This window comes from Pelodiscus sinensis, chromosome 1 (assembly GCF_052426305.1).
Source record: "Pelodiscus sinensis isolate ZL-2025 chromosome 1, ASM5242630v1, whole genome shotgun sequence".
Classification (NCBI taxonomy): Eukaryota; Metazoa; Chordata; order Testudines; family Trionychidae; genus Pelodiscus; species Pelodiscus sinensis.
The window spans coordinates 208,986,186-209,014,024 of NC_143052.1; positions in this window are offsets into that span (position 1 = coordinate 208,986,186).

Consider the following 27,839-nt stretch of genomic DNA (forward strand, 5'->3'; position numbering starts at 1 on the left):
AGGGCCATCTCTTTTGACATTAAAAAAAAATCAGTTACTCTGTTGTATTACAGAGCCATGGATACAGTGAATAAAAAAAGAACATTTTAGTGTTTCCTATTCTAAACATATGTGAAATACTGCAGTTAAAGTCAATACTTCTCCATAGTAACGGTAAGTGTTGCTTGTAAATGCCACCCACTCTATAGCCTTAGGGAAAAAATATCTAAAAATTGCTAGTTTTTGTTGACCTTGGAAATGTATGTGAGGAGGTTCCCTATCCCTTTTCTATATCCAATTAAACCAGTGTACCTGTTGGTAAAAGGAGGAAGGATGCAACAGCATTCTCCAACCTTCTGATCTTATAAAGAAAAGCTATCAAAGCATAGTACAGTTCTTTGTCTGTTTCTTTAAAACAATCAGCTGATTTCTGCTCTCAGAAATGCATCTGTAAATCCAAAGCATGTCTGCACAGAACAAAGCCCAAGCTGCTTCACTTATTACCAATTATTCTAAATCATATATTTGATTTGTGTACAAGAGAAAAGATGTATTTGGGATAGTTTGTAGAGAGATAGCTATAGTTCCAGAGGCATGCACCCATAGTGAGCATAGTCAACATTAAAAAAACCCCAAAAAACCAATGATCCAAATAGAAAGCACTTACTGAGTGCAAGCACTTTAAGGGAAATTTTGTTGTGATGTTGCATAGAAGGTTGATGCCATGGTGGTAGGCTCAATGAATAAATCTTTTCATCAGAAGAAATGGGAGTAAAAGGTAAAAATTAGTTGACTATAGTTGATATGTTAGTTCTGCAGAGACAGTAAATTAGTAAGGACATTTTTTAAAAAGTATGTTAAATGTCTAATCCTAGCCTTATTAATGCAAAGAAATTAAAACAGCCCTGCTGCTGTTCAAATCCTACTATGGAGAGGGAAAGTGACTAGTGTTTTCATCAACCTTGTCCATGTACCTCATCCAGCCAATCCTTATCCCAGCCCAAGCCTTGCTGTTCAGGGAACATAAGAATTTAAGAACATAAGAACAGCTAGACGGGGTCAGACCAAAAGTCCATCTAGGCCAGCATCCTGTTATGCATTAGGCTGTGTGTAGACTACATCCCTTTTTCGACAAAGGGATGTAAATAAGACACTTCAAAATTGCAAATGAAGTGGGGATTTAAATATCCTGTGCTTCATTTGCATAATCACGTAATGGCACTCTTTTGAAAAAGCGCCCTTTAGAAAGTAAAACCGCAGTCTAGATGCGGTTCTGTTGAAAACGGCAGGCTAGGAAGTACAGGATCTTTTGAAAAAGCCTGCCATTTTCAACAAAACTGTGTCTAGACCGCGGTTTTACTTTCGAAATGGCATTTTTTCAAAAGAGCGCCATTATGCCATGGTGGTAGGCTCTATGGTGGTAGGTATGCAAATGAAGCGCAGGATATTTAAATCCCCACTTCATTTTCAATTTCAACGTATCTAATTTACATCTCTCTGACAAAAGAGGGATGTAGTCTAGACACAGCCATAATGGCCAATGCTAGATTTCAAGAGGGAATTAATAGAACAGGTAATCAAGTGATCCACGCCATGCCACCCACTCTTACTTCTGGCAAGCAGAGCCTAGAGATACTGTCCCTGACTATCCAAATAATTGAGGGACCTGTTCTCCAAAAATGCATTTAGTTCTTTTTTTTAGACACAGTCATACTCTTGGCCTTTACAACATTGTCTGGCATGGAGCTGACTATGTTGTATGAAAAATGCTTTATTTGGTTCAAACCTACTCTAATTTTTGTGTTCTGAAGAGTAAATGACACTTCCTTATTTACTTTCTCCACTTCAGTCATAACTTTATAGATCTCTATCACATCCCCTCTGTCATCTGTTTTTCAAGCTGAAAAACCACAGTCTTATCTCTCCTCATATCCTCATATGGCAACTGTTCCATACTACTCGTCAATTTTGTCATTTTCTAAACGTTTCTTAACATATTTTTGAGATGGAACAACCACATCTGCATGCAATATTCAAACTGAGGAAGTATCATGGATTTACACAGTGGCAATATGATATTTTTTGTTCTATTATCCATCCGTTCCCTAATTATTCCCAACATTACATTGGCTGTTTTCATTGCCACTGCACAATGAATGGATGTTTTCAGAGAACTAGTTATACTGACTCTAAGAACAGCTATACATATAAAGTGGTGGGGACTATCATTTTTATTTGCATCGTTAGGATTAAGTTTTCCAAAGTGCATGACTTAGCATTTATCAACTTTGAATTTTATCTGTTGTTTGTTGCCTAGTCACCCAGTTTTATGAGATACACTCCCAGCTCCTACTGTGGGTCTTCCCAAATATTGCCTTCCTTTGTGCTATCATTCCTTTCCCCTGCACTGAAAAAAAGCAAACCAGTGCAATGGCTGGAGTAGAAATGTGTTTCCTTCAGGAAAGCTACTCTTGAGAAGTACAAAACAATACTGCTGATAAATGATCAAGAGATTATTATAAAGCTACAGTGACATTAGACAACTTTTCAGGATTTTCAGTCCATTTAACAAAGTGCTTCCAGTTCCCATTTCAAAGCAGTTGAAATGATAAATTCTGGACACAAATTAATCTCTATTAATCTGTAGTCAAAGCACTTATTGAATAAAAGAATTGAGATAGAAAAAAGGAATGGAGAACTCTTGGCAATTCTTTCAATTAATTAGTCTCTGCTGAGTACCGCTCATTAAGAGAACAGGCTTCTATCCTCCATCTTTCAAATATTCCCATTATACTGTGCACCAAACACATCATCAAACTACATCCTATGTTCTTTCCTTACTTTTTTTCTTTCCAATATCACATATAAGACCAAATTCTCTGCTGATGTAATCAGAGTAGTTCCTTTGACTTCAGTGGAGCCATGCCAATTGACAGTAGCTGAAAAACTGATCCACAGAATGTTCTTCCCTGTACACAGGATGACAGTATAGAAGGGTCAGTCAGGGCATGTCTATACTTCAGAGTTATTTGGAAATAACTCACCTTATTTCGAAATAAGGTGTGTCCACACAGCAAGTGTGTTTCAAAATTATTTCGAAATAATGGGCTTCTTATTCTAAAATAATAAACCCTCATTTCACAAGGAATAATGCCTATTTTGAAATAGCTATTTCGAAATAGGGTGAGTGTGGATCACCACAGTACAAATCAACAATGGAAAATTAGACACCACTCTCTACAGAAAACTCACTGACTCATACATTTACCTACATGCTTCCAGCGCCCATCCAGAACACACCATACGATCCATCATCTATAGCCAAGCCCTTCGATACAACCGCATCTGCTCTAATCCCACTGAAAGAGACCAGAAACTTCAGGATCTCTACCAAGCATTTTTAAACCTCAACTACCCACCTGGAGAAATAAAAAAGCAAATTGAAAGAGCCAGACGAATACCTAGAAACCATCTACTTCAAGACAAACCCAAGAAAACCAACAATAGAACAACACTTGTCATCACCTACAACCCCCAACTTAAACGTGTCCAACACATTATCAATAAACTACAGCCTATACTGAAACAGGATACCAAACTCCAAGAGGCTCTGGGAGACAGACCCATGGTATCCTATAGACAACCATCTATCCTATTCTTACCAACAACCACAGGACATACCACACTAATACCAACCCTGGTACCTTCCCTTGCAACAAATCCTGTTGCCAGCTTTGTCCACATATTCACTCTGCTGATACCATTATTGGATCTAACCGAGTGAGTTATAAGATCAAGAATACATATTCCTGCACATCCAGAAATATAATTTATGCTATCATGTGCCGAAAGTGTCCGTCTGCTATATACATTGGACAAACGTCTCAGACACTTTGCCAAAGGATCAATGCCCACAAAACAGATATCAGACAGAATCACAAAGAAAAAACAGTTTCTTGCCATTTCAACCAGAAAGGACATTGTCTCAATGACTTAATCACCTGCATCCTGCTTCAAAGACCTTTTAAATCTGCACTTGAAAGGGAATCCTCTGAACTGTCATTCATGCTAAAATTCGACACTTTACACATGGGTCTCAACAAACACTCTAGTTATCTTACCCATTACAAAGATAGCTTCCCCAATTATCACCTCTAATATCATTAGCTCACAGACATTTACCTTCTCCCCCTCCCCCCCCCGCACCTCTCTTCTGTTCTGATATTTCATTTGTCCTTTTCATATGTGTTCATTTTTTTTAATTGTATCCTTTGGTATATATGGTTGTGACTATTTTCTTTCACTATTTGATCTGAGGAAGCGGGTCTAGCCCACGAAAGCTCATAATCTAATATCCCATCTTGTTAGTGTTTAAAGTGCTACATAGTGCTGTATTTTGTGGAGATCCTAGATCTCGTAGAGATCTGGGGTGAGAAGTTGAATCTTCAGGATCTCCACACCAGATACGGTAATATGAACATCTATGGCTGGATGGTCACAAGCCTGGCCCAGAAGGGTCACACCCATAACCAGGTGCAGATGAAAATAAAAGAACTGTGCCAGGCCTACACCAAGGCCAGGAAACAGAGTTCCCTATCCAGAATGGTAACCCGGACCTGCTGCTTTTACCAGCAGTTGGATGGAATCCTGAGAGACGAGGCAGCCTCATTCCCCACACCTCATCATGGACTCTGGCCTGGATATACCCATCCTCAGCCTCTAGGAGGGCAGGACTGTGGAGCAGGAGGAAGAGGAGGAGGAAAAGGAACAGAAGCAGGAGAAGCCACTGGCCAACCTGGTCATGATACCCACCAGAGGTGTTTATTAGCCTGGAGCCAGACAAGGCCAGAGAAGGCACTCCAGATGAATTCCTTTACTTTTCCCTATGCACATGTGGGGAGAGGTGGTGGGCTGCAAGGGGCTTTGCCTTCTCATGTCTGCTTGTCACTGGGATGTAGGGGTAGCGAGGCTCCTCTGGGACATCCATGCCCCTGCAGGACAGTGCCTGCTGTGTAGGTCATAGATGGCCTTGCTCAAAGCACATCACCATCGTCTGACTTAAAAACTTCAGTGTTGGCTCAGGTATTCAGGCTAGGCTTCATGCACAGTGCCTCCTAGGATGACTGTCCTTGTCACTTGTCTTCACAGCTAAGCCAGCTGCAAGCACGGTACATCCACTACCTCCTGCTTCATCAGCATGACCTTGCAAGAGCCACAGATGGAGCCGACCGCAAGATGACCTGACAAAGGAACAGCTCAAGTACCTGCATGACCTCCAATGGAGTTTTGAGTGGGAGGACAAGGGGCGCTTTGCTGACTGGGAGCTGTGCTGCACCATATGGGAGCAGCTGTCCCGGCAGCATGAGACACTGTGTTCCACAGCACTGTGGTGTGTCTACTTGTCACCACTGAGTGCTCCAGTGGCTACTCTCCAGCACCTGCCTCCCAAGTCCCTCCAGCACTTGCATCTTCCCCTGCCTCTGCCCCCCCAGGCTTCTCCTCCTAGCCTCCCACAGGGCTGCTGAGGGACACACACACGGGTCAGTGTGACCTCTTGGGTAGTCAAGGCATCTCAAGGTGCCAGAGGCAGGTACCAGTCCCAGACCCATTCCTTATTCCCTCTGCCCCCCTCATATCTCCTCCCCTCAGTTATATATTCCCCAAATAATAATCACTGAATTCATTGTTCAAAAAACAAAATGTATTTTATTTTATCTGCAGAAAAGGGAGGAGTAGGGAAGAGCGGGGGTGGGGGAGGAAAGAAACAGAGGGGCAATGCAGAGGCCTCTTGTGGGGAAGCCCAGGGGATAGTCTTACAGGTGGCCTGGGCTAAAACTCTCCCTCAAGGCCTCTCTGATACGCACAGACCCCTGATGGGCTTACCCAATGGCAGCAATGCCCAGCTGCTCAAAAGCCCTGGCAAGCCACTCTGCCACTTCCCACCACACTGGCAGGAAAGTCTCTCCCTTATTCTCACACAGGTTGTGGCAATCACAGCAGGCCACCACCATCTTCAGGATGTTCCTATTGCTGAGGTCCAGGTGAGTGAGGAGACAACAGAATCTCCTTTTGAGGCAGCCAAAGGCACCCTCCACAACAATATGGCACCTGCTGAGCCTGATGATGTACTATTCTTTGGTGGGGTCCAGGTGTCCCATGTAAGGCTTTGTAAGCCGGGGGGCAAAGGGTAGGCTGCATTGCCAGCAATACAGATGGGCACATCCACGTCCCCAGACTTGATGGTGTGGTAGAGGGGGGAAATGCCAGTGTATATCCTCTAGAACAGGCTGGCATTGCGGAATATGCAGGCACTATGTGCCTTCCCTGACCAGCCGTTGTTAATGTGCATGGCCCCGGTGGTCCATGTGGGCCTGCAGGACCATTGAAAAGTGCCCCTTCCTATTGATATAGTTGGAAGCCCTGTGGTCGGGGGCCAGGATGGGGATGTGGGTGCTGTCAGTGCCCTCCCCTCCCCCCTGCTGCAGTTGAGGAAGCCCATGGTGGCAAAGCCAGCGATGATGGGGTCGATGTCACCCACAGTGATGACCCTCACAGAAGGATGGCATTGATGGCCTTCACCACCTGTAAAAACATAGAAACACAGAATCACGGGGTTGCAGGAGTCCTCAGAAGGTCCCCGGGCCCAAGCAACTTCCCAAGGTAGGAGCAACCCCAACTTCTCCATCCCCATCAGTGCTTTGTGAAGCAGGGACTGAAAAACCTCTAGGGATGGAGATTCCATTCCCTCCCCTCCCTGACTTCAGTGCTTTGACATCCTCCTAGGACAATAGCAAGAGAGTTATACCAGCATGAGCACAGCCCCAGTGGTTGATCTCTCTATGCCAAACCAGTTCCCCACAGGGTGGTAGCTGGCTGGCATGGCAAGCTTCCAAAGTGCAATGGCAATGCACTTCCGGAAGGGGATGACACATTGCATGCAGGTGTTCCGTCACCACAGAGCAGGGGTGAGCCACTCGCAGAGCTCCAGGAAGGTGTCCTTCTGCATGCAGAAATTCTGGAGCCACTGCTGGTTGTCCCACCACTCCGTGATAATATGGTTCCACCAGTTAGAACTGGTCTCCCAGTACTGGGGAGGATGGCTGGGATGGTGAAGTAGGAGGAGTGCTCTGGCCAGGGTGAGGAGGTGCCAGACCACACAGTGAGAGTTTGCTTTCTCTTGAGGATTTAGGAAATGCAGAAGGGTCTGAGACATAGCTTCAGAGAGGAGCCCCTTTAAGAAGTAGCCTCAGATAGCCTCAGGCAGCAGCTACAGGAAGTTACTGATGTCCTGATGTCTTGCCTGGAATGCTTCCGGGGTGGCTTAAATGCAATTCAGGCTCCAATGAGTGTGGACATGCTATTTCAATATAGCTACTATGATTAGCTGTCTTAGCTGGTAATTCAATTTTCTGCCAACTTCCTCTGTATTTGTGGTTTCCACTTTGACACTTTCCTGTTGAAGCTTACTGACTTTCATATCAGTATCTAAGTTATCAAAGCTAGAGGAAAAGCTTTCAGTCCCACAGAGGATAAAGAAACTTGCATTTTTATCGGACTCGTCATAAAGGGACATCATACTCATACTGAGGTAATTTACGAGGATAAAGAAAGCACTTAAACTCACTGCATGAATCAAAGGTAAGATGCTGCTTGCATTACTGACTGTGAGAAGAGTAAGAATCACTGAAAAAATTCTTTTAAATCTTCATATTGTCCCTTTGGTCTTTCATAATTTTTTTGTCAGTAAATTACTCTATTCCATGAAGAATTTTACCTTTTCATGTCTAAAACACTGAAACAAATGTGAACTCTCAACTATGGAACTGTACCAGGAGTGTAAAAATAAAAGGCTACAATTTGTCTTCATGTCAGATTTCAGCTCTTTCCTCTCCTTCTGCAACTTGTTTTTATTGCTGATACCCCAGTGTTTCTTTGTTCAAGACTCACAACAGGGAATTCTAGGCAATGGAAGGAGAGTCTTTTGGGGAAAAATGTGAGAAATAGTCCCAAATATTTGACAAGAAATGATAAAAAAAGTTACCTAAGAATCTGTGCCATTTGATGTGACCATGAAAAAGAAAGATGGTGTTAATTTTCCATTGAAAAGTTTTGTGTAAAGAAATTAATAAACATTATGGCTACATCTATATTGGCAAGATTTTGCGCAAATACTTTTAACGCAAGAGTTTTTGCGTTAAAGTATTTGTGCAAGAGAACATCTACACTGGCATGTGCTTTTGCGCAAAAGCATCCGTGCCAGTGTAGACGCTCTCTTGCACAAGAAAGCGCCGATGGCCATTTTAGCCATCGGGCTTTCTTGCGCAAGAAATTTATGTTGCCTGTCTACACTAGCCTCTTGCACAAGAACAGTTGCACAAGAGGGCTTTTTCCTGAGTGGTAGCATCATAGTTCTTGCTCAAGAAGCACTGATTTCACACATTAGAACGTCAGTGTTCTTGCGCAACGACTCCCCGCCAGTGTAGACAGGTAGAATGGTTTTGCGCAAAAGCAGCTGCTTATGCGCAAAATCATGCCAATGTAGACACAGCATATTAGTAGTATAATAGAAAACAAGTTAGAGTAAAAGCCACAAGAAGTTACATTTCTTCTTTAAAGAAACAATGCAAAGAAACCAAAACAAAAGGTAGTACCCAATGAGGCTAGTAAAGTGAATGATTACACCACAGATATGATCAGCACTTCTAAATTAATATCTTTCCTAGAGCTTTGTCCCTACATTCCAAACCAGGCTCTTTTGTGAAACCAGAAAAAAAAAGAGGTAAAACCTACTTTGTTGTTCAAGAAGTCTGAATTAAATTCCCAGTGCTGTCACACAATTCTTCTGTTTCTGTAGTCAGGTTATTTAGACCAGATTATCAAAGGGATTCAGCGTTCTAATTTCCATGGTCACTTAACCTCAGTAACCAATTTTTGAAATGGAAATAAATAATACTACATTACTCAGGCCCTTAGTCTGTCATCCTTTTGGGTGGGGATTGTTTCTTCCTATGTATTTGAACACTGAGTAGCACAATGGAGCCTAATGTTGGGAGAGCCTCTACATGAAGCCATGCTACTTGCAATAACAATATCATTAATAAATATGCACTCAACATACCAAATTGTCTTCAGTTTTACGTGCCCTTCATTTTTCACGTCACTGTACATTTATGCAGTAGCAATGGAAAGATGACATCACATAGAGGGCTCTTTTATTATCAAGGTAAGAGTCTAAGACTGGATGTCGGTTGGCCTCCAAGAAATGTGCCTGAATTATCTTTTTATAACATAATAAAGCAAGGAAGCAAGGCATTCCAAAGTCAACCCCTGCTGGTGGAACACATAATTAGATGATACAAGGAAAATCAAGCCTGACTTTTCAAGGCATAAGTTGATTGTGTATGTATGCAGAGGACGTAGGAGGGATGATGGGAGAATTGGGAAGTGATCCCTCACTCTCTTACATTTTAAGCGTGTTACTGGGAATTTTCATCTGCTGAGACATCAGCTATGAGCTACTGCCAGAGGCATGTTTCTGAACTGGATGACCCAAGTAATCTTCTCCAGAGCAGTTAGGGAAAGCAATCCCTTTGGCTTAATTCCCACCCCTGTGTAAATCAACAGTATCTCCATTGATATCAGTGTTGTTATGCTGTTATTAAAACTGTAAGTGAGATCAGAATGTGATCCTAAGTGTTCTGTGAGTGATGTTGATAAATTGAGTTGGTATTTTTTCTTTCCCTCTGGATACTCAGCAACTGTGCAAATCTCCACACATGTACTTGCTTGATTTGTACTATTAATTAAAGTACTAGTACATTTTTGAAGTGAATTTTCAATGTCTGGAATGGTCAAATAGGGATAATCATTACCTCCTAGCTACTATATCTTTCCTTAATTGCTTTGTTTCATATATTTCATACTGAGAGAAAGAGAATGCTAGAGGGACACTCTTAATGATCTTCTGCTAATAATTTGATGCTTGTAAACAAGATAATTACTGTTGGCCTTTCTGTATATGTTATAGAATGGAAAATGGACTATTAATATATGTATAAGATTATTGCTTTTCAATGTTATGATTTTCCTATACAGTTATTACTCTTTAATATTAACTATTGCAGTAATTCTTAGTAGTGTCAGATATTATGAGGTTATATAGCAATGTAATACCCCTAAGATAGATATTTTTATTCTGACACCATGTCTAGACTACGGGGTTTTTCAGAGATACTGGAAGTATCCCCGAAAAACTCTGCTGCATCCACAGAAAGCATCTGTTCTTCCTCCCTTTTTTTGTGTGTGGAAGATCAGACACACTCTTTCAGAAGCCCTGTCTTCCTCCTTCCATGAGGAAAAAGGGCTCTTCAGAAAGGGAAAGTTTTTCCAACATTTGGCCCAAGCATCGATGGGCCAAATTTTGGAAAAGCCTCTTCTGACAAAACTATTGGTAAAAGCACAATTTGTGTACGTTTTTCTGATAAAACATTGTAGTCTAGATTGAGAGAAATAGTACATCGCTGGGGCTAAAATAGGTTAATGCTTCCAGCGAGGATGCACACAAAGGGGAGAGAGAAGATTAATCTCTTGACTTCATACATGAGGGCTGTGTCTACATTGGCACCCCTTTCCAGAAAAGGGATGCTAATGAGACACTTCAGAATTGCAAATTCCGCGGGGGATTTAAATATCCCCCGCGGCATTTGCATGAACATGGCTGCCGCTTTTTTCTGGCTCGGGGTTTTGCTGGAGAAAAGCGCCAGTCTAGACAGGATCTTGCGGAAAATAAGCCCTTTTCCAGAAGATCCCTTATTCCTACTTGAAAGACTCCCTTCCTACCAGTGTGCAGAGGAAAGCACATTAAGAACCCTGTTAAAGTTCTAGCCTTTATCCTCTGGCAGGAGTTCCACAGGTTGACTGTGCGCTGAATGAAGAAAAACTTTCTTTTGTTTGTTTTAAACCTGCTGCCTATTAATTTAATTTGGTGACCCCTAGTTCTTTTATTGTGGGAATAAGTAAATAACTTTTCCTTATTCGCTTTTTCCATACCGGTCATGGTTTTATAGATCGATCTTTTATCCCCCCCTTAGTCTCCTCTTTTCTAAGTTGTAAAGTCTAACTCTTTTAAATCTCTCTTCATATGGGACCTATTCCAAATCCTTAATCATTTTTGTTGCCCTTTTCTGAACCTTTTCCAATGCCAATATATCTTTTCTGAGATGAGGTGACCACATCTGTACACAGTATTCAAGATGTGAGCGTACCATGGATTTATATAGAGGGAATAAGATATTCTCTGTCATATTCTCTATCCCTTAACATTCTGTTTCCTTTTTTGACTGCTGCTGCACATTGAGTAGATGTTTTCAGAGAACGATCCACAATGACTCCAAGATCTTTCTCTTGAATAATTGTAGCCAAATTAGTCCACATTGAGAAATTTAGAGCCATAATGCAGTCTCCTTTAGTTGAAGCTGCATGCTCATTATTAATCAGTTCAGGTTTTTTTTAATTCATGTTTGTGGACTCCTCACTGAGACTGATACCAAAGAAATTCCCTGCACTTCATTTTGTATTCTTAGCTTCCATTTTGTGTCTCCATCTTCTTAAATAAACAGGAGTCACTTCACCAACTGAAAGGTTTTGATTGCTTCCCATTGGGCATGATATGTCAGATAACCACTACAAATAAAACAAGATATGGTATTGAAGTGTTTGTGGGATGAGCATGCTCAGTTTAGAGGTGAAATAATTTTAGTAGAAATTTAAGTAGAAAGCTGGGCCATAACTCTGAGTTGAACAAGAGCAGTGAGCACATGTAAAGTCATTAGTAATGAGCAAGTTTAATTGTGTCTGGCATGCCCAAGTTAATATTGACAGTGAGCATGTGCAGTAATCCTAAATGTCTGACAGTAAAAAAGGCAATGTGTGGGCAGGCAGTGAGTCAGTCAAGAGCCTGCTAGAAGAACTGCTGTGAGGGATGCTAGAGAGAGAGATAGACAGAGGAAGAGAAAAAGAAAGTGAATTGTGAAAGAATGTTCCAAGCTGCCAATTGACAAAAGCTATTAGCAATTGCAGATAATGCAGCAAAATCAACAGATAGTGTAAGCCTGCTAGTCCTAGTTATTGTATGCCCAAATATAGTGTAGTATTAGAGGGAATCTGTGTATGCATTTGTTGTGTGTGTGTGTGTACTTTCATTATAACATATCTGTATAAAATTTAAGGTAAAGTTAAGGACTGCTGGCAGTGGTCTGTCACAGAGAATCATTTGGATGGCTTTCTACTGCAGTTTAGATGTTCTTTAACTTGCAGTAAGGAATTTGTGTCTGAGGTTTATTCTAAGAATACATTATAGTGGTGTTACATTAATAAAAGATGTTTCATTTTGGAAAAATATCATCTGTCAATCATTTTACTGGAAGGTTATATCAACATCCTTTAATGCTTCCTTAACTGCCTTGGAACTCCAGACCTCAAGAGGGACAGATCAAGACAGAAATAGGCAGGTTATTCTAGGGGTACCCCAATCTGATTTTGGGGGTAACACTATGAACCACATATTATTTAAACACCTAAATATGTAGATAGGCACTTTCTGGGGTATTCAAAAGTTCTTAAGTGCTAATTCTCAATGGATGATACCACACCAGCTTTAAGGAATAGAATAGAATAGAATAGAATAGAATAGAATAGAATAGAATAGGTCACTGGTATGAGTACCATCATAGTACAAGATACCCACATAGCTGTAGCTATAGCTATGTGGGTATCCTCTCAACCAAGTTCTATTAAAGAGAGATATAGGCTACATATAGACTGCAAGCCTCTTTCGAAACAGGCTTTTTTCAAAAAAGCCTCTTTCAAAAAAGAGCATCTAGACAACAAGAAGATATTTTGAAAAAGCAGCTCACTTTTTTAAAAGAGAGTCTAGATGCTCTCTTTTGAAAAAGCCCTGTTTTCATTCAATAGCGCCTTTTCCCAAAAGATGACTTTCAAAAAAAGGCGTTATTCCTCATAGAATGAGGTTTACCACCATCGACAAAACGGCCGCATTCCTTTGATTTACTGTCAACAGAATGTAGCGGTAGTCTAGATGCAGGTACAGATTTTTTGAAAAAAGACCACTTTTTTAAAAAAAAACCCCTGTAGTTTAGACACACCCATATAGATATATAGAGAGAGTGGCACTTACAGGAACAAGAATAACAGTACAATAAGTACAAGGCACTTTGTGGCACTTACAGGAATAATAACAGTACAATAAATTTAATTTTTCTTGCTAGTTTACAGAATTTGAATTTTCATATGTTTTATACTTTATGGCTACCTCCGTTCTCCATTTTTATGGCCCTCACATATGCCCTTTAATACACTGATAGATATACAGAAAAAAGAAAGATTAGAGGGTCGGAGAGCTTTATTGAACAGCAACTCTCACACTATTTCCAATCTAGGAAGCCAGAAGGAAGGGTCTTTTGATATAAGGTCATCATTTCATTTGAAATTAAGAACTAAATATAAATAAAGTCATATTTTGTTAGGTGCAGGCAGAGCATAAATCTGGGAAACCTCTGATCTGTGGCTCAGATTAAAATTCGCCATACATAAGTGCTTTCAAAATTTGGCAAAGGGATTTGGCCATCTCTACTCATTCTAATGAGTGAAAGATGGTGATGTATGCAAATAAGCAAACTCTTCTCTTATGTGGGTGATGAGAGCTAAGTGCAATTCTGCGCACACCAGGCGAATTTTCAATTAGTCCCTAGCCTGAGTCCCTATGGAAGTATCAAAGGGTACCATCTGTTTTATAGGCATTAAGTGATGTATTTTCTAAATCAAAATAAGGCAACAGAAACGACAGAACTTGTAACAATAGAAAGGCAGAGGGAAAGAAAGTTAAAGCATTTTGTTAAAGGAATTCATCTAAATAGTCTTCAGGAGCCCAGAGCTGATGGGGTACTTCAGCAGTACAGTGCACAAGATGATGGAGATATTTTGCAAACCAAGTACAGAATCGAGCCTCACAACTTCAGGTCTGTTACTGTAGAATAACAGGCATGCTGCTTGCCCTTCACAAATCTGTTGGCCTGAGTGTGGATCAGCACAGCTTTATGTGGTGCCAAGGCAAGACAGAAGGTCCCAATGGTAACTGTCTACCATTCAAATACTGCAGTCCAACCAGAACAATCTTAGGGGGAATAATGGCTCATAAATCCCAGTAGCCTTGAGATGAGCAAATGTAAGCTTTATCAGGAAAGGTAAGTGGAGACAGTATGGCTACGTCTAGACTGGCATGATTTTCCGCAAATGCTTTTAATGGAAAAGTTTTCCGTTAAAAGCATTTGCGGAAAAGAGCATCTAGATTGGTACGGATGCTTTTCCACAAAAGCACTTTTTGCGGAAAAGCGTCCATGCCAATCTAGACGCGCTTTTGCGCCAAAAAGCCCTGATCACCATTTTCGCGATCGGGGCTTTTTTGCGCAAAACAAATCTGAGCTGTCTACACTGGCCCTTTCGTGCAAAAGCTTTTGCGCAAAAGGACTTTTGCCCAAACAGGAGCAGCATAGTATTTCCACAAGAAGCACTGATTTCTTACATGAGACCGTCAGTGTTCTTGCTGAAATTCAAGCGGCCAGTGTAGACAGCTGGCAAGTTTTCCACAAAAGCAGCTGCTTTTACGGAAAAACTTGCCAGTCTAGACACAGCCTATCAGTTTAAGTAGCTACTAAAGGCATTTATTATGACGTTTAATAAGAATAAATGCAAAGTACTCCACTTAGGAGTTTCACAAATCAGTTTAACACATACAGAACAGGAAGTGACAGTCTAGGAAGAAGTACTGCTGAAAGGGATTTAGGGGTCATAATGGACCACAAGTTAAATATGAGTCAACATTTAATTATTTAATTTAACTTGTAAGCTCTTTTGACCAAGATCCCTGATGGATTCCTTGTCCATAAAATGGTAGGCAGGACAATATTGCTATTGTTAAGAACAATGATATACACATCGATCTGTAGGACTTCCACCACTTTGTCACTGATGGAAGCACCAAATATTGTATCTCATGAAAACACTCATGTTCTGGGCATCTGGCTGTTGTGGCAGGGTTTATTCTGTTTTGATTTTTTTGTTTTTTTTCAGGGCAAATGAATGTGTCACAACCTGTATTGTGAATATTTTTACACAGAAAATTTTAAATTCTTCCTTCAATTTCATAGACTCAATTATTTCCTGAGTATGTTAGAATTTCTTATGAGAGCTTTTATTTCTCATTGCAAAATTGACCTTTAGCTTATGCCAAAAAATAAATCACAGGAGAACAGCAATCATTCTTTCCTCATTTTGCAGAATCATCAACATTATCTGGTTTTCAGTCATATAGAATATTTAAAAATGTCACATTCTCCCTAGTTCATTCATTGAATAGGTTGCTCACTTTTTTATCATGCAGTAAAGATGTACAACCTACTTGCAGTGACAGTGATAGCCCTGGTTCTTCTCAAATCACTGAGCAATATATACTGAATTGTTGATCTTCCTCATATCCTACTGAAATCTATGGGGGCAAGAGGTGCTCTGTTTCTTTGAAAATAAGGCCAGCTTCACTTAAATGCATAAGTATGGATTTATGACCTCAATTTTATATATGCAGATATTAAAATATTGGCCTCAGTTTCTTGCCATAAAATAACTCAGCACTCTGGAACTGAAAAATGTGTTAGATTGGAGAATCATTACATTGAAAACTAGATTTCACAGCAGCAAGTCCAATATGTCAACAGTTTAATGAGGGAAAGTGAAGAGTTGCTCAACTTGATAAAACACACTATGTGGTGTTCATACACCTCCTGTAATAAGGACTAGAGATAAAGGTTACTTCATAGAAAATGAATGGCATTTGAAATGAAAATGAAGGTGAATATACGATAGGCAAGAAACTGATGCAGCAAAGTTAAACAGAGTGAAAGAACCACTAACTTTGGATAGAAAGTTAAACTGATACAACTGTTGACATCTATTTCCTGTATGTCAACTTGTAGTCTCTGAACTCCGAGATGGTTCACTGCTAACTTGTCAGAATACCGTGACCAATAATGGCCAAGAGACAAGTTTTCAAAACTTTCCCCTTCTTAGTGTTTCTCATATTTTCTTTCACAGTTATGTTGTTCAGACTCAGTTATCCAAGTCCCTTCTTCAGCCAATATGTCAACAAAACATGCCCTTCATGTGCTGCAACACTAGGACTATGTTTTAGTGACAGTTTTAACAATTGAGTGAATCCCAGATACCTTAAATACACATTTTAAAAATTGTTAATGTAGTCACTAATACTCAGGTTAATTGAATAAGCTCCTGTCAAATGTCATTTTTCTCTATCCCTCATCCCGATTTATGAATTCATTTTCCTTTACTAAGCTGGCTAAGCACTTCCACCCCATAAAAATAATCAATCTGTTTATGACTTGTAGGATGCAAGTAAACATTTTAGTGGCTGTTTATTAAGCTTTGTCATCAGTGGAGATGTAAAAAATACTTAATGGTGTCATGTCACATGGGTCATATCAGTATTTTATTTGATTTTAATCCATCTAGACTTTCACCGCCTGAATTTCACAATACTTTTTACATTTAAAATAATAAAAATCATATTGAAATAGCATCCCTTATGCATTCAGAATTCCCATTGAAAGCCAGAAGCAAAGAAGGGCTGCAGGATCAGAATTCAAAATGATTGCTCACTAGGGGTGGTTTTCTTAGGAACCTTAATATGAATTTCCAGGTATATGTGGATTTAAAAGTTCAAATAAATTATTGTAGGTCCTTGCACTGAAAATGATTTAAAAAAAATCCTACAAAAAATGCATTCCCTAAAATGGACTTCCAAACCCCAGCATTCTTGTGCTCCAATCCATGGCTGCTAAGAAGAGTACTAGTATGTGGTGAATTCTTGCAGGAAACTGAGAAGAAAGAAAAGAGACTGGCTAAATAATTTAAAATAGCACAGTGCACATGGACTTTATTCTCAGCTTTCTGGATAGCACCATAACTTTTTGCCATAGATAGGTTTTTATGCCTTTGAAAAGCTAATATTTTCTCTGCGTAAGCAGGCCAGTCATGGCACCAATGAGAACTTGTGCCTTTCAGAAGGCCCACAATATGTATCTGCTAACAAAGCACAAAGATTAGTTCTGTGCTAGCAGATATATATTGTGGGACTTCTGAAAGGCACAAATGACAGCAACAGTGAATCTCATTAGCCAACTGTGTGTTTCTCAAATTAAAAATAGTAATATTTCAAATTAACAGAAGCAGAGTGATTCCTAAGTGTACTTTTTCAATGGATGGCATAAAATTATGAGGAAGTTGAAAATAAGTTTGGAAAGCTAAGTAACTTATTCTGAATTCCTTGTGAAGCCAAATTCTTACTGGAGTGGGAATTTTGTATGAGCAAGTATAACTGCCCCGGGTGGATTTGAACCTGGGACCTCTGGAGCTGAATATAGGAGCCTATGAGCTAAAAAGCTAGCTGACTCCCAAACCATGCTGTGGAGGTCTCTTAGTTTTAACTATTGCTATGGTCTAGGTGTGCCGGTTACACAAGCAGTGCAGAATTGGACTCCCAAAGGTGGGGGGGGGGAGGAGTAAAATTTGGGATTATCCCCAGTTTATGAAGAAAACTACAACAAATCTCATGAAATTGGTATCTCTTGCCTTTTTGTATTGAAATGCCTACTGGCAACCTAAAGGGGAATGACAGTTATTTATAGTAGTCCTCCTTTAAAGTCTATAAACAAAAGGCTAGCTAGCTAGATAGATATCTTTGATATAAAACCTATAAATAATGTTAGCCTCTATCCCAGGAGTAGCTTGGATAAGGTTAAAGAATAAAGACTAAGATTTGTCTACACTATGAACCTTAGAGCAGCACTGCTTTACCATTACAGTGTAATGCAGCCTGCCCTTGCAAGGTCTTCCATGTAGCTGTTCTTTGCTGTCAGGGGAGATCTCGCCTACCATCATAATTAAACCACCCCAATGAGTGACATTAGATCAGTCTGCCAGAGAGCCTTTTCTGCTGACATAGCGCTGTCTGCACTAGCACTTTTGCTGAACAAACTTACCTCAGAGAGGGGAAGTTTTTTTCCCACACACTTGACCAATCAAAGTTTTACCAACAAAAGTAATAGGGTAGACAAAGTCTAAAATGAATTAAGCAGAAGTAACAGCCTGGAAAGCTGCAGTAATATCATGTAAATCTTTAAGGCAAATCCTACTTTATTTAAATCAGTGGCAAAATTCTCATTCTTATCAATTAGCCCAAGATTTGACCAGTAGACACTGTGCCACTGAACACTGAAGCATCTAGAAAATTACAGGAGTCACACTGATTCAACAAAGCCTTACTTAGGCACCCATTTTTCTGCATAATGAATAGGGAGTGAGAAGTGCCTTAGGCTATGATCCAAAAGCCAGCATGCTAAGCAGGGAACCATCTAAGGTAGCCAATGTGAGTGATGCCCATGGGAGTGTGCTAAGCCCCCTCCCTTCTATGGATATAGGTGTTTAAGTCTGAGCTACAGGCAAGCACCTATGAACTGGGGAAAGATAGGCATTCAGCAGTCTAGCTTGCACGGGGGTCCAATCCAGTAAGCATACTCAGAGTCTGCCTAACTCCGCATAGAACAGCTAGGGAGGTGGAGGTGAGAGAGAAGAAAGACTAGCCTCACTTCTAACCTTTAGCTCAATGGGTAGAAATCTCACCTCAGATGTAGAAAACCACCAAGACTTAAAGCCCTGCCTCCAATCCAGACCAAAGGGCTAAACTGCAGTTTTATAGCACTACATTCTGAGCCCTGTGAACCTAAGTCAGTTGGTCTTTTATTGCAGTGTGGGTGCATCCTGAGCCTCCATACCAGATTTCCACAACCCATGTGAGTTAGGTGGAGGAATGCCTCTCCTCCCTGGTTTGTGACTTGTTCTTGGACTTAGGCAGGACTTAGGCACCCTGACACCTAGAGTGAGGAAAGAGTGCCAGTAGGGAACTTTTTTCTGCAAAAACAGGTTCTAAGTAAGGCTGCATCTAGACTGGCATGATTTTGCACAAAAGCAGCTGCTTTTGGCAAAATCTTGCCGCCTGTCTACACTGGCCATAGTATTTGCACAAGAACACTGACTTTGTAATGAACAAAATCAGTGGTTCTTGCACAAATACTGGGACACTCCCATTCAGGGATAAGCCCTCTTGTGCAAGTATTCTTGCGCAAGAGGGCCAGTGTAAACAGCAATGTTAATTTCTTGCGCAAGAAAGCCCGATGGCTAAAATGGCCATCAGAGCTTTCCTGAGCAAGAAAGCATCTACACTGGCACGGATGCTTTTGAGCAAAAGCAAATATTTTGCACAAAGGCACATGCAGGAATAGATGCTCTCTTGTGCAAATACTTTTAACAGAAAAACTTTTCCGTTAAAAGTATTTGTGCAAAATCATGCCAGTCTAGACGCAGCCTAAGTGTACTTACCTACTGGGTTTAGCGGCAGATGAATACTTTCATGTATTGCAGTCGTGCCTAACAACAGGACGTAGATACTGCGATGGAGTCAGGACAAATGGCTACAAGACAGTAACAAAAAGCAGGTATATTAGCCCTAAGTTAAACAAGTCCTGTTTCCATTGTGGCAGCCTGAGAACAGAAGCCTGGTGAAAGGCAGATTCATGGGGAGCTGGATATGTGGTGTTATGATCCCTGAATAGTCTGCCAGAGACTGAATAGTCTCCCAGCCATTACGACACTTGAAGCTCATCTGCAGTTAGTCTGAAGGGAAAGCTAATTAGAATACCTGCTGCCCATTAAGGCTGTTGGGCACACCATAAAAAACCCTCCCTCAGTCAAGGCTGGGGGAAAAAGGAAAGGGAGGAGAGGCTGAACAGGACTCAAACCTGGGAGGGCAACCAGCTAACTGGGCCTGTTCCAAGACACCTGGGAGGAGGTTCCCAGGGAGTGGATGGGGAAGTGGCCCAGGGAGGGACCTGCAATTCAGTGGGGCGGGAGTCTAACCTCACAGGCCCACTCAGAGCTACCCTCATAGGGTATGTCTACACTACAGCACTAATTCGAACTAGTGCATCTAGACCTAAAAACTAGTTCGAATTAGCATTTTGCTAATTCGAACTAGCATATCCACATTGAGTGGACCCTAAACCGAGGTTAAGGATGGCCGGAAGCAGTGCCGGCAGGGCATCAGATTAGGACTTAGAGCGTGGAGCTGCTGTCTCAGGCTAGCTGAGGGCTATGCTTAAAGGGACCCGACCCCCACCCCGGACAGACAGTTCTCAGGGGTTCCCCGCTTGCAAAGCAGTCCTGGGTTGGAGTGCCCTGAGTACCCGCACTCAGCACTCGGCCATCAGCCCAGCTACACTTGCTGCAGGCTGCCATCTGGGGAGGTCATTCGGGGGACTGCAGGGGAGTTTCCACCCTCAGGAGCCTGCAGAGCCACCCCAGTCCTCCTCATCAGGGGCTCATACCCCATTCCTCCCTCACATCCTTCCACTTACCCTTCCCTAGCCCCTCTTCCTGATGTACAAAATAAAGATAACGTGTGGTCAAAAATAGAAACTCTCTTTATTTAACAAAACTCGGGAAGACTGGGAAAAGGAGGTGGGAGAGGGGAAGACAGAGGGTGGGAGAGGGGAGGGCAACTAAAATGATCAGGGGGTTGGAACAGGTCCCATATGAAGAGAGGCTAAAGAGACTGGGACTTTTCAGCTTAGAAAAGAGGAGAATGAGGTCTATAAAAGCATGAATGGTGTGGAGAGGGTGCATAAAGAAAAGTTCTTCATTAGTTCCCATAATAGAAGGACTAGAGGACACCAAATGAAATGAATGGGTAGCAGGCTTCAAACTAATAACAGAAAGTTCGTCTTCACAAAGCAAATATTCAACCTGTGGAACTCCTTGCTGCAGGAGGCTGTGAAGGCTAGAACTATAACAGAGTTTAAAGAGAAGATAGATAAATTCATGGAGGTTGGGTCCATGGAGTGGTATTAGCCAGGGGATGGAAATGGTGTCCCTGGCCTCTGTTTGTGGAAGGCTGGAGATGGATGGCACGAGACAAATGGCTTGGTCATTGTCTTTGGTCCATCCCCTCCAGGGTACCTAGTGTTGGCCGCTGTCAGCAGACAGGCTACTGGGCTAGATGGACCTTTGGTCTGACCCAGTACGGGTGTTCTTATGTTCTTATGTTCTAAGCTCAGGGCTCAGGGTAGGGGGTCTCACTCGACCACCTTGATTTTCATACAAACCTGCTCCTGGGTGGCCAGGCTGGCAGCTATCCTGCCCTAGACGGCCACTTTCCTGTGCCTATTGCGGAGGTCGTGGACGTTGGGGACTTTCCCCCAAACCTCGATGAGGTCCACGATGTCTGCACTAGACCAGGAGGGCTCCTGCCTCTTGTGGCCCCGGGCAGGCTCCTGGGAGCTGACAGCCTGGTACCAGGAAGAAGCTGAGGGCTGGGTGGCAGCGGGTGGCTGGTTTGTGCCATGCCAGGTGCAGGGTCTGCTGGCTGGGTGCTGGCAGGCTTGCACCTGGCATGGGCACCGTAGCCAGACCGTGCCCTTTTAAGGGCTCCGGGGCTGGGAGGGGGGTTAGCCTCCCACTAGTTCGAATTAAGTGGCTACACAGCCCTTAATTCGAACTACTTAATTTGAACTAGGCGTTTGTCCTCATAGAATGAGGTTTACCTAGTTCGAATTAAGCGCTCTGCTAGTTTGAATTAAGTTCGAACTAGCGGTTTGTATGTGTAGCGCCTATTAAAGTTAATTCGAACTAACGTCTGTTAGTTCAAATTAACTTTGTAGTATAGACATACCCATAGGGCCCTCGGCTGGAACCTGGGGCAAGTGGGTGGGACCAGGTTCTCTCCAACCCTCCTCTTGGCCGTTTGGTTGTTGGTAAGCAGCAGGTCCCTTGTACCATCGAAGGAAATGGCCCTCAAAACCCTGGACTGACCAATGATGAAAAGGGCTCTTGGAGTGGGATACCCTGGCCTTCTCAGCAGTGGTCAGGACATCGTGAGCCTCTGAGGCCCATTCAAAGACCCTGCCAGGAAGCGCAGGACCCAGGGGGCTTAGCCCAGGCTTGCCACCCCATGAAAACTAAACAATGTCTATCTCAGGTTAATTAAGATACCTGTAGTCAAGCAAGAACCTGCATTAACCAGTGGAGGCTGATCAATAAAGACACCTGGAAGCAATCAAGGACATGATAGAGCCAGTTCAGACAGTTAGGTTTGATTGGGATACCTGGAGACAATCAAGCACCAATTGGAACTGGTTAAAAGCCTCCCTTTTAGTCAGTTTAGTGATGTACCAGGAGCTGAGAGAGGCAGATGCATTACAGGAGAGTAGTAAAGATGTTGAAAGGTACAGCAGGGAACTCTACAGGTACAAAGGTGAGGGGCAAGGAGAATTCCAGAATCAGAGAAAAGTAAGCCCCTGTTGGAAGGGAAGAGACTAAATTAGGAAATCTTGTCTGATTGCCTCTATGTCCGAAGAGAACAGAGACCAGATGTTTCTTCCTTTCTTTTTCCTCTGCAATGCCGATGATGAGAATGGCTAAACCAGACTACTGCATGCCCCTGAAATAACGGGGCTAATCTAAGACCTATGGTGAGACACTGAGGTGAGCAATTAGACCAGGAGTTGTTTTTTTTTCCCCTAGAAAGTGAGGGGTAATAGCCTATTTCTACCCAGAAGCATAGGACTCATTGCGGAGTTAGGAGCCTTACCACAATACCTACATACCTTTCCTGAGCCAGGTCTTAGTACTTAAAAATATATGTATTACCAAATGTCTAAGTGGTAAGGTTGGAAGAATCTAGCTTAACGGATAGAGGGTCCATGAGTGGGCATGCCAGTTATTATGATAATACAAATTAACAATAATAATATTTTATTGGAATAAAGACCCCATCTTTTAAAAGTTCAAATTTCCAAATGCTTTTCTGATATAGCCACCTGGGGTCTTTTCATGCAAATTTAGTTTATTTGTGTTTTAAAATCTGATTTTCTTTTACTGCCACTGAATTTGGTAGCAATCTTTCAATATATGGCATGTACAACATCGGCAATCGTCAAAGGAAGACAATTGAAGGCTTGCAGCATAAGCTCATTATATAGACTAAGGAGCAAACACTGTTTAAAAATTCATGAGTAAAATTCATCATTTCAACTTTTTAAGTCTGTAAGCATCACTTGAGGATCATTTTGGACTTTGTGAGCTGGAAAACACTGAGAGTTCCCCTTTACAAACTAGTCACATGCAATTTTGTAGTTTTATAACAAAGTAAGCTTTTTTTTCAGTGTGCCTTGACCTCAGAATTTTCCTTTCCATCCCTGAGAATCAAAAGTTGATGGACACGACAAAAAGAATTCTGCAAGATTGAGAACTACTGTCACAAGTTGCAGCCTGAAGGGAACATATTTTGAAAGTTATGAAAAACTGAAGAGAGAAGTTTTTCTAGTTCAGTTCTACAAACTTGGCATGATTGGAATGCTATTAATTAAATTAAATTAAATTTAGTATCATGTAGTATCAACTACTATTAAATGAACTATTAATGTTAATTTATTAGGGCTTATTTATTCTTGTTAAATAATGCACAAAGTGCACAGAACTACAAATTACAGTAAATGGAACATATAAGAAATGACTTTGCAAGATAGAGAGTGCTTTGAGAATGCCCTCAGTAGCTCTTAGAGCTGAACCCACATTGTTTCCAAAGAGTGCACCAGATGTCATTTTTCCACTGAATTAAAATGTAGAAGTAACAAGCTTTGTAAATCCTCCGGTGGTGTAAATTGTTCATTGATTTCAGTGGAGTTAAGCAAAAGCTGACGGCTTGCCCCTAAGTTTTCTTTGAAGCTTAATGTTACAATAAACAAGAACAGGCCCTTGATGAAATCCTTTTAAAGTTTATTTAAATTTGATAGACATGAATAAAACTCAGTGAAAGTGTGGCAATATCAACTGCTTAAAAGTATTGCTATTCACTGAGTCTTCAAAATAAATCCCTTATGGCAGGGGACAGTGTGTTAGTTTGGGGAATGCTAAAAGTTCGGCATCTGATTTGAGTATAAAATAGGCCCCACTTAGCTGGCAATATCTACAAATGAAAGAAATAATGTTGACATTAGACTCAATTACACCAAGTTCTGCAAGAGCACAAGTGAGGAAGTAAGCACCCCTCTTTCTAATGCCCTGTGAAGTTACACTGGTAACTTTTCTGACCTATCAGAACAAAGACTATCCCAGGAGTAGCTTGGTATTAAACTCCCCCATTGGAGACTCCACCTCTCTTCTATTCTAGTCAATAGAATAGCAAATACCATTCTGTAAGGGTAATGCAGCAGACATGTTCCTTAAGGGTTTCTATGGTACTCTGATTTCAAGAGCTCTCATCAGGAAGGGGCATCTTCACTCTGTCACTAACTACTAAATGTTGTTTAATGTCACAATTTAGCTCTTAAAATTTATCTCAAACTAGAAAAAAGTTTCCAACCCCCAATTGTTCCAATAAGCCAAATGTCATTCTCCTTATAAGTATCACTAGAATCACCTACAGAGACTCAAAACCCATACTACAGTACTAGTTTTCCTGGTAGGTCTGCCAGGATTTGTAACTAATAGGAAGGGGTTAATTGGCTGGTGACTAAATGCAGCTGAGGCTTGTTAACCTACCATGCCCAGATGGTTTGTATAAAAACAGGAAGGACAGTGTGATAAATCAGTCAGTGAGTAGTCACTGTGTTCAGTTTCAATGGAGGATGGGTATCGGGTTTCAGAAGAGTATTTGGATTTTCTTTATATAATTAAAAGAGATATGATAGATTTTCTTTTAATAGGAGTGTGCTACTTATCCCACTGGGAAGGGAGAACCCATCTTCTGGCAAGTTAGAGAAATAATCAGAGGCAGAGGTTTTCCTCTCACACTGGTGTAATTACATTTACACTAATGGAGTTACTCAATTTATACCACTTTAATGGAGAGCAGGACTGGACTTGCATTTGGAACTCTAATGTCTATTTTCTAATTGCTACACACTGGATTGATAGAGATAATTCCATTAAAGCTGATAGAAGATAAATGTGCAAACATTACCAGACCCCCTTTGCATATTTGAGGAAAAGACTTATCCCAGGTCATGAGATTTTATTCCACCTGGAGATCTGAGGTTCTCCAAACTTTAGGAGTGTTCAGATCCTGGGCATAGCACAGAAGGGTGTATTTCACTATAAATTAGAGTCTGTATCTGAATTTCTTCCAGCAAACTGTTCAGATCTAGGATTTTAGTACAGAACCGATTTCTAGAGCATACACTTTTGAAGCACAGAGCATTCACCAAAACTATTTTTTTAGCCCAAGAAGAAATAATGTGACTAAAGCTGTATCTCCAGTTACGATTCTTCTTTCCCACGATTGGTATAAAGTTATATAGTCAAAAAGAAATGAGCTCTCTATTATTTTTAAAAGAATCCTTCGCATACTTTAATAATGAGCATTTTTCTGCTTATAAAATGTCAAATTCACAGAAAGGCAAGGTTCAGTAAGTTAAGGTCAGAGACAAAGCACAAATTCTAATCAATATAAAGGAGAAAAATTATTTATAAATATGGAACTTTGCTTATGATTAAACACTTGTACAAAAGCTCTTGTAAAACACTTGTAAAAACAGCTTTACTGGTTTGTCAAGCAAAATAATATTCTGTTCTGTGAGGGCATGTTTACACTAGTTATTTTGAAATAACTCCCCTTAGTTTGCAATAACAAGGTGAGCGTCCACAGTACCAAGCCCATTATTTCAAAATAAGCGCCTTGTTATTTCAAAATTGTTTCGAAACTTACTTCAAAATTGTTATTTCAAAATTGCATGAGTGTGGATGCTCAGCTGCTATTTCAAAATAATTGGCCTCTCACAGCTGCCCTTGTGGCCACTCTGGCCACACCCCTGACAACTCTACTGCTCCCATTCACTTTCAGAGTTAAAAGCTGCAGGAAGAAAGGAAAGGTGCCTCCACCCATGGCTGCCAGCATGCCTGTAGCTACCTTGGAAGCCCCTGGCCTGGACTGGTGTGGAGATCCTGGATCTCAACAAGGTCTGGGGCAAGGAGATGAACATCCAGAATCTCCACATCAAAAGGTGAAATGCAGAAGTCTGTAGCCAGATGGTCACCAGCCTGACCTAGAAGGGGCACAGCTGCACCCAGGACCAGGTGTGAATGAAAATAAAAGAACTCCATCAGGCTTATACCCAAGCAAAGGAGGAAAGTTCCTGCTCTGGGGTGGCACCTCACACGTGCTGCTACTATGACTAGCTGGATGCCATCCTGGGAGGGGGACTGGTTACCTTTCTCCCCTCCCCACCCCACCCCCCCACACACACATCCTCAACTCCAGCCAGGAAATTCTCACAGTCAGCCTCCATGAAGGTGGGGTTGTGGAGGTGGATGAAGATGAGGAAGAGGAGGAGGAGGAGCATACCAACCTGACCACCATATCTGCTATCAAGGGAGTCATTAGCTATCTGGAGCTGGTTCCCACCACCCCCAGGATGTCTCCCAGGGCTAGGATAAACCCAGAGAAGGCAGATCAGGTGAGTTCTATAACTTTCTCTATGCATATGTGGGGGCAGGTGGCAGGCAGCAAGGGGCTGCGCTCTCCTCCCTCAGCCTTTTCAGCCTGGAGCTTTCACAACAACTTGTGCACGTGGGTGCACATAGAGCACCAGTCTGGAGCACTCAACTTCATGATGCTGTCACACAAGGAACCCTTCACTCCTTCTCAAGATTCCTGGAGAGGCCTGCCTTACTCTGGAACCTATGGAGGGACACCTTCACACAACAAGCTATCACTAAGGAGGCTGGGGTCATGGAAACACTGAGCACTGCCGCACACAGCACAGGCTCATCCTGCACTCTCAGGCAGCATCTGCTCCCATCCAAATGCAGCGATGCGGCGGAGACTGATCCCCTGTATGGGGAGAGGAAGAAGCAGGGATGCCAATACCACTCTCCCTAGAAAGTGGCATCTTCTGCTCAAACACACCTTGCTCAACACCCTCCCACACTCCTCCAGTGGGCAGGGATAGAAGTTCTCTTTCTGTGGGAGGCTGCCACTGCCAGACCTGGCATATTCAGGACAGAAGGAAGCTAAGCTGTCCCATCACCCAATCCCACCTGCAGGCTCCTGGCCTGCCTGGCACCTTCACATGTTGGCTTGTCCACAGGATGTGGGGGTAGCCATGCTCCCTCAGGACATCCGTGGTCCTGCAGGAAAGTGCCCACTGTCTAGGCAATGGATGGTCTTGATCGAAGCACATCACCATCGTCTGAACAAAGACCTTCACTGTCAGCTCAGAGATTAAGGCTAGGCTTCATGCACAGTGACTGTTGGGATGACTGTCTTTGTCACTTTTCCTCACAGCTGAGCCAGCTGTGAGTGTGGTGTAGCCATCACCTCCTGCACCATCTTCCCAACTCCACAAGCCCCACAGGCAGAGGTGAACCCGCAAGGACCTAATGTGGGAACACCAACACTGCCTCCATACCTTCAACCAGAGTTTTGAGGAGGAGCGCCGTTAGTGCAGGGCTGACCAAGAGCTGAGGAGAACCAGGTGGGAGCAGCTGTCATGCCAGCAAAAGACCATCTATCATGTAGTGCATGGCAACATATATGGAATGATCCACCAGTCATTTTCTCACCCCCCCAACTCACCCCGCCAACACCTCCCTGCCCCCCCAACTCCCTAACCTGTTCCCCACACTCACCCTCCCAACTCCCAGCATCTGTACCCCCTCTC